This window comes from Quercus robur, chromosome 8 (genome assembly GCF_932294415.1).
Source record: "Quercus robur chromosome 8, dhQueRobu3.1, whole genome shotgun sequence".
NCBI classification, from domain to species: Eukaryota; Viridiplantae; Streptophyta; class Magnoliopsida; order Fagales; family Fagaceae; genus Quercus; species Quercus robur.
In genome coordinates, this window is record NC_065541.1 from 63,966,300 (window position 1) to 63,974,622 (window position 8,323).

Genomic DNA, 8,323 nt, shown 5'->3' on the forward strand with positions numbered 1-8,323 from the left:
TTTTTTTGAAAATTTAAGTGAAACTCGACATTACTAATGTCAAGTTCCACTTAAAAATATACATGTAACTCAATTTTGAGAATATCGAGTTTTACACAACTCAATTTTGTTAAAATCGAATTTTAAAAATAGAAACATTTTGCTAAATAATTTCAAAATATAAATATTTTGCTGTATAGTTCATAAATTAGGGGCAAATACCCATTTTCCTCAAAAGAATATGGTAGAAAAATATAATTTACCCATAGAATTTTGATTATCTTCATTTGGTCATTTGTGCTCCCTACAAAAAGACAAGATGTGGATATCAAATGTTACGGGTGGACAAATCACTCTGGCTTGAATGAAGATAATCATTTTTTTTTTTTTTTAAATCCCTGACTTTCACTAAACAACAAGAGAAGTTTGAAGTTAATAGGAAAGCATGACCCGATCAAGTAGAAAAAAAAAATAACATATAGAAAATCGAAATGGATTAATCACAATTCTTGATTCATCTTCTCACAAAGGACCTAACGATTTCACTTGAGCATTTTGTGAACCCCGTCAAATCTATGCAAGAATTTGAACATTCTTGACTTTTCAAGAGTGCAATTGCTGAATTTCCCTCAAGCAAGGGGGTCAATACTTGGCAGTAGGCAAACCCTCTTAAACTAGTTCTAAATGGCCAAGAAGGATTGGGACGGGGTTTCTGATGTTCAGATTGTGAGTAATCAAATCAAAACTAAAGCTATAGAAGCGTGGCATGTCAGGTTGACATAACTCAAAATACTTTACACAGAATTCAAGCCAACAAATAAGTTCCAGGCTCTCACATACTAGAATTCAATAATTAGAATTAGAAACGGAGTAAATAAGTAAATAGTATCCATCACTCCATTCATATATAACAGAGTTCTTCTTCTACGTCAAAAACCAAACATCGATTTTCACAAAAACGACACAACACGAAACTAACGAAAACAAGCAAAGCCATTATTTACCATAACAAAACAAAACCAGACTTCCCTAACCAGAAATTTGAATGGGCCTAACATCAGGCCTCTTGACTTCCTCTTTGGGCACAGTGACAGTAAGCACACCATTCTCCATAGCAGCCTTGACTTCCTCGACCTTTGCGTTCTCCGGCAGCCTGAACCTCCTCGAGAACCTTCCGCTGCTCCGCTCCACGCGGTGCCACGTGTCACTCTTCTCTTCCTGCTCTTGATTCCTCTCCCCGCTTATCTGCAGAACTCAACCGTCCTCGATCTCCACCTTCACTTCCTCTTTCTTCAGCCCAGGAACGTCGGCTTTGAACACGTGCGCGTTCTGGGTCTCCTTCCAGTCCACTTTAGCGGCGGCGAACGACGACGTTTCGGAGGGGAAGTTGGAGTGAGAGGAGAGCGGCGGGAAGCCCTCGAATGGGTCGAGGAGGTTGGATCGGCGGTTGAGGAAATTTGGAATCAGCGACATTTTTTTTTTTTTTTGTGAATGCGATTGTGAATGTGACTGTTTCGAGCGAACTGTGATATGAAATAACGGTTTTTTGATGGGGAGGATTTTTTATAGTGTGGAGGGGATAAATCTTGATGGTTCTGGAAAGTTCTGGAAAGTTCCAGACTAGTTAGGCTTCCTATCAACGGTTGTGATTTTGGAAATATCAGAATTATTCCTAGAGTTTACAGATATCTCTAGAAGCAACATTTTTTTTTTTTTTCATTTTTGGACATTTTTTTGGGTTTTCTTTTTTTTGGGCATTAAATGGTAGCTATGTAATTATATTTAATCCCAAAAGATAGGCACTTAGTCCACGTCCATGACTAAATTTTAGCATGCTTAAAAAAGCTATAAAAAAAAAAAAAAAAAAAAAAAAACCAAGGGTTGTCAATGTAACCATTCCTTTAATTTTTTTTTTTTTTTAAATGCATTCTATTTTTTAAAATAAATGTGCAATGAAAGACACAACAAAGAACAATATTACATTTCATATAAACTAAACTCATCACACGCATTTCACGCATGCGATGAGGTTTTTTTTTTTTAGTAGTCTTATTTTGTACCAAAAAAAAAGTGTCTTTATTTTATATATATAATTTTTATTTTGAAAATTTAATTTGTAAGTAGATAAATTAATTTGAAAATCAATAGGAGAGTGACCCTATTTTTTGGGCAATGTTTTAGTAGAAGTTAAAGTTGTATTTTTACCAAATTATCCTGTAGTTTTGTCCCTACTTAAATATAGGAGTGTAGGGGTATTTTTGAACTAAAAAATAAGAAATCCAAATAGGGAAAGCCCCTTAAATAATAGTATAGAAGAGATGTGATTGAGTAAAATGAAGTTAAAGTGTAACCGTTTCAATTAAAAGAAAACATAGTGTTACACAAATTAATAAATATAGGTATATATAGGTAGAATATTTACAAAAAATGGCCTTTAACGACTACTTGATAGATTAACTACCACTTCACTCATTCAAAATCATCCAATGTGCCTGCTATGCAATGTTTTGGCATCAATGCATTTTTATAGTTCAAGACTTAGGTGTATTTGATGTTAAAGACTATGGTAGAAAAATATAATTTACCCATAGGATTAGGATTAGGATTATCTTCATTTGGTCATTTGTGCTCCTTACAAAACGACAAGATGTAGATATCAAATGTCACGGGTGGACAAATCACTCTGGCTTGAATGAAGATAATCAATTTTTTTTTTTTTTTAATCCCCAACTTTCATTAAAGTTTGAAGTGAATAGGTCAGCACGACCCGATCAAGGAGGGGGGGAAAATAATATCTAGATAATCGAAATGGATTAATAACAATTCTTGATTCATCTTCTCACAAAGCTCCCTAACGATTTTACTTGAGAATTTTGTGAACCCCATCAAATCCATGCAAGAATTTTAACATTCTTGACTTTTGTGCAATTGCTGAATTTCCCTCAAGCAAGGGGGGTCAATACTTGGCAGTTGGCAAACCCTTTTAAACTAGGTCCAAATGGCTAAGAAGGATTGGAGGGGGTTTCTGATGTTGGTAGATTGTGAGTAAACAAATCAAAACTAAGTATTCGTTTGGATTCAAATGTTTTGGCTTGCGGTTGCCTTTATTTATTTATTTATTTTTTTTAACCAGCGCCTCTTGCACTGTTCATAAGACATGAACAATGTATTTAAGCAAATGAACAATAATCGACATGTAAACAGTAACTTTTTTTAATTGTTTTCAGTTTTTAATAAAATAAACAGTATCTAAACAATCCCAAAAGCTATAGAAACAGTATTCAAGCCAACAAATAAGTTCCATAAGTTCCAGGCTCTCCCAGAATCTTGAGGTTATTTCTCTTTAGCATACTTTTGCCCCTACTGAATTCAGGCCCTGCTAGAGTAAAATGTTTCTAAAAACCAATGTTCACCTTATTTGTCTGCGATGCTTGTATCTACCTTACGCATTGTAATTTTACATCTTTCTGAAAACCTACATGCTACCAAAGGAAAACTAATAGCGCGTGGTACGTAATCAAGCAAAGCTCAACCATCTAGAATCAACAGTAAATTGCATAATTGGATAGATTCCTTATACAATGCTGAATTATCTCCACTCTTGGGACTTCTATGATTTTACTTAATGTGAATTTCGTGAATCCCGTATAATCTATGCAAGAATTTGAACTCATTTCAAGGGTGCATTTGCTATATTTCCCTCAAGCAAAGGGGGAAAGTGAGACTTACAAGTTACAACCCAAAAACTAGAAAGAAATAGCCAAAAAGAATTGGGAGGGGGTTTCTGATGTTAACAGGTGGAGTAATTAAATCAAAACCAAAGCTATAGAAGCATGAATTATGGACATTGTCATAATTTGGTCTAGATTTGAGACACCAGGTTTTGCCAAGACAAAAATGGCAATGGTATCCCTGATTGACATCTTCCACTACAAGTTCTTACTCTTCTAGAAGTTTCTTATTCCCCTAGAGCATACTTTGCTCCTACTTCATTCAGGCCCCTCTAAAGTTTAAACATCTGCATCGCATCTTAAAATCTGCATTCATCCTATTTGCCCGGTAAATGCACCCTAAATTGCGTGCAATTTTACATAAATTTGGCTAAACTCAGAATTAAGTACCAAGTTCTTGCCGGTATGGAGTGAGTGAATTGTTTTCGCATTCTAAATTTGGCTAAACTCAGAAATCCCCAAACATCCACCTATGATATTTAACTTCTAATAATGATTCAAAAAACAGAATAATTATGTTTCCTCACAACTCTGTCCATCAAATTTCAATCGGAAACAATAGAATAAAATAATTAGAATTAGAAACAGAGTTAATACTAAATAAGTAGCATCAGCCATTCATATATAATTACACAATAAGAGTTCTTCTTCTACATAACAAACCAAACACCGATTTTCACAAAAACGACACACATAACACGAGACTAACGAAAACAAACGAAGCCGTTATTTACCATAAAAACAAACAGACACAACAAAACAAATCTCAGACTTAATTTCCTAACCAGAAATCTGAATGGGCCTAACATCAGGCCTCTTGACTTCCTCTTTGGGCACAGTGACAGTAAGCACACCATTCTCCATAGCAGCCTTGACTTCCTCGACCTTCGCGTTCTCCGGCAGCCTGAACCTCCTCGAGAACCTTCCGCTGCTCCTCTCCACGCGGTGCCACGTGTCACTCTTCTCTTCCTGCTCTTGATTCCTCTCCCCGCTTATCTGCAGAACTCAACCGTCCTCGATCTCCACCTTCACTTCCTCTTTCTTCAGCCCAGGCACGTCGGCTTTGAACACGTGCGCGTTCGGGGTCTCCTTCCAGTCCACTTTAGCGGCGGCGAACGACGACGTTTCGGAGGGGAAGTTGGAGAGGGAGGAGAGTTGTGGGAAGCCCTCGAATGGGTCCCACACGTCGAGCGAGAATGGGTCGAAGACGTTGGATCGACGGTTGAGGAAATTTGGAACCAGCGACATTTTTCTTTTTTCTTTTTTTGTTGTTGTTGTTGTGATTGTGAGTATTGGTTATGAAAAAGCGGTTTTTTGATGGAGGGGTTAGTTTGGAGTGGAGGGGTTTTTAACGTGTGGAGTGGATAAATCTTGATGGTTCTGGAGAATTCTACGGGTCTATCTTCTGGAACGTTCCACAATCCAGAATTGTAAGCCTTCAGAGCAACGGTTGTGATCTTTTTTATTACACTGGACTATCGTCCAATCAACCCTTCAATTTTTCCTATACTAAAAATAAATAAATAAAAAGTATGGCTCACTTCAACTGGAATTTTTTTTTAAAATAATAAAGTTGGTCCCTAATTTTTCAATTGTATCGATTTAATCCCTAAATTTTTAAAGTCATTTCAATTTAATCTTTATCATTATCTCTTGGAAGAAAAAGACTGACATGTCAAATAGAATAATATAAAACTGATTGCCACATCAACTGCTGTAACGCCTCATCATATAAAAAAAAAAAAAATTCAATTCTCGATCTCTCTCACGTCAGTTCTCACCATCCTCACAATTTTGTGATCCTTACTCAGGGGAATTAGCCATATTTTTCTCTTTGATTTCACGTACTGATATTTTAGGAGGTGTCTGATACATGCACTTAAACAACAATTTTCATTTTTTAAACAACATTATACGTATTTCTACATACTTTTTTACCCACACATATTTTCAAAAAATACAACTAATAATATTATCCTCTTAATATCTTGAATATCGGTGGCTATTTCATGATTTGGTTTTACATTTTTTTTTCAATAAGCTACCTATTTTGTGGAGGAAAACAGCAAATCATTTCTCGTGACAATGCTCTACAACATGAAGAATGTATTAGTCTATAACATCTTCAATATGATAGTCTGCCTCTCTAGTTCATCTATAATACCCAAAATTTCCATTCCACAGCCACAGGAACACCACAACAAATAATAGAGCAACGGAACCAAACAAAAACAGAGACAAATACTGACCCAATGAAAGCCAACAAAATCAAGAGAAGAAAATGGACAAGCAATATCAGAACACTTATTTACTCTCTTAGTATTTTCATCAAATACTTTGCTCTACATACTACATTCACGTCATATTCTCCCCCACATTCAAACACACACAAAATTTCAACTAATACACGGTTGATGTGTAAAAATAATAATTTTTTATTTGAGCCGTTTGCAATGTCAGCAATTTCCATCCAAAGATAATGGCAAAAACTAAATTGACACAACTTTGAAAAGATTAGGAACTAAAAATTAAAATAAGATTTAAAAGATATGAACCAATTTTGTAATTTACCATTTTTTTTATAAGTAACTGGACATTTTCTTTTGTTTTAATGACATGGTTTTTTACATTTTATTTAGTTAGTAAGTGATGTGGCAATATTTCATCAAAACAAAAGGAGATTTTAGTATAAAATATGTCACACTTAACTTCATACAGACTATTTTATTATTAAGTGGCGAAATTTAAGTATTAAAAAATCAATTAATGGAAAAGGTTTCTCTGTAAGCTAGTTCAGAGAGAAACCCTTCATACTCTTCCTACATATTTTATTAAATGTGAATTTTTAAAAATTTAATTGTTAGATTGCATGTTCTTATTATATCCTTTATACTTGTAAAAAATTTCAAGAAAATCAAATATCAATAACTATGTTATCAATCAAATGTTTATATTTCTAGTTTTTGTGGTATAAAATTATGCATTAAAAATAATTTTATTGATCAAATGGTAAATAATATTCAATTTGAACGAAAATTGACATGCACATTAAGAAAATAAAAAAATGCAATCCAAAGATTAGATATTTAAAATTCACTTCTAATAAAAAGATATAGTAAGAATTTGAAGAATTTTTCGCTAAACTAGAAACCTTTGTAGAGACATGACTTGAATTAATTGGTCATGTAGGATTCACATGATACGTGGACTCAATATAGGTGTTGAAGTTAATGGTGGTCTTGACTTGGACATCAAGTACTCAATGGTTATTGTTTAGTTTAGAATAGAAGTATCCTATTACAATTAGTAGTGAATAAACTAGGCATTTGAATCTCTCTCTTTTCCTCAAAAGCCAAAAGATCCCTATTCTCCAAGAAAGTACCCCTCTCTCTCCAAGTACCAAAATATTAATGGGTTCTTCTAAGCCTTCACAGTACAAAAAAACTCAAGCCAAGTCTTTGCCTGTGAAGTCTTTGACTACTTTTCTCGCCAAACCAATTAAAGAGAGAGTCCGGTAGCATCTTAGATTTGCAAGAGCATGGAATTAAGAAAAATTGACGCTTTCCTCACATTTCAAAATCGTAGGAACCTAGAATTACAAGCTTTAGGAGCATTTCGAGCTTTTAATAATCTCCCCATAGATATCAAGGTAACCATCATCTATCCTAGTTTGCTTTCTTTTTTAGATAGGTTATTCTTAATATTTTTTTTGAGAAGTAGGTTATTCTTAATATTGATTTTGTTAAAGAGTTCATTCCTGAGTCTATTAATGAATATACACTGTTATTGAAATTTAGAACTTCGGGATCCACCTATAAAATAGGTACTTGTCCTCTCTAACAATTAAGAAGTGGAAAAAAAAGTACTGTAGTAATTAAGGTCAATTCTAGATTTTATTTGTATTACAAAACAAATATATGAATCATTTGATTTTTAAAATATATAGAGATTTACATTAATCAAAAAAGAGATTAATTTTACGAATTTTGATAATTATGTCGTAAAAAATTAATTTCATTCCTTTAAGAATTTTGATCAACCACAAAGTTAGGGTAGCTATTTAACATATAAATATTTATTTACCTATAATAGTTTTTTAGTACCTACTTGCTAAAGGCAATATATCTATTCTCTAAAAACTTCTAAGAATGATAACAAATATCATTATCTTTCAACAATAAACAACTGAGTTTTGCTAAGAAATTTAAAATTAAAGAAAAAGAAAAAAAGATAAGAAAAGGCTTGTGTCATTAAATATCATCATTCTAACTTTCTAAAAATTTTTATCATTTAAAACTCAAAATTCGTAAAGAAAATTTTTAGGATGTTAAAATTTAGCAGGAGTAATTTAGACATTACACAATAAAATATTTTAAGAATCATAAACTTTCATTAGGGTTTAACTGAGAAAATAACAATATGATATTGCGGGGCCGGAGAATTTGTGGTCCTGGCCCACTTTACATTAGGGCCCAAAGCCCAAGCCGAGGAGACCTATTGCCGAGGACGCATAATGAAAGCCCAAAAAGGCCCAAGGATGTGGCCGAGGACGATTTCATGCTCAGTACCCCATAGAACGCCTAAAGAAAAAGGACGAGCTCAGTGCAGGAGCA

At 33.9% G+C, this 8,323-nt stretch overlaps 2 pseudogenes; both read right to left on the reverse strand.

Moving 5' to 3' along the window:
- Positions 1 to 816: 816 nt before the first annotated feature.
- LOC126697636 (class I heat shock protein-like) lies at positions 817 to 1,519 on the reverse strand (annotated as a pseudogene).
- Positions 1,520 to 4,300: 2,781 nt separating this feature from the next.
- LOC126697633 (18.5 kDa class I heat shock protein-like) lies at positions 4,301 to 5,047 on the reverse strand (annotated as a pseudogene).
- Positions 5,048 to 8,323: the final 3,276 nt, after the last annotated feature.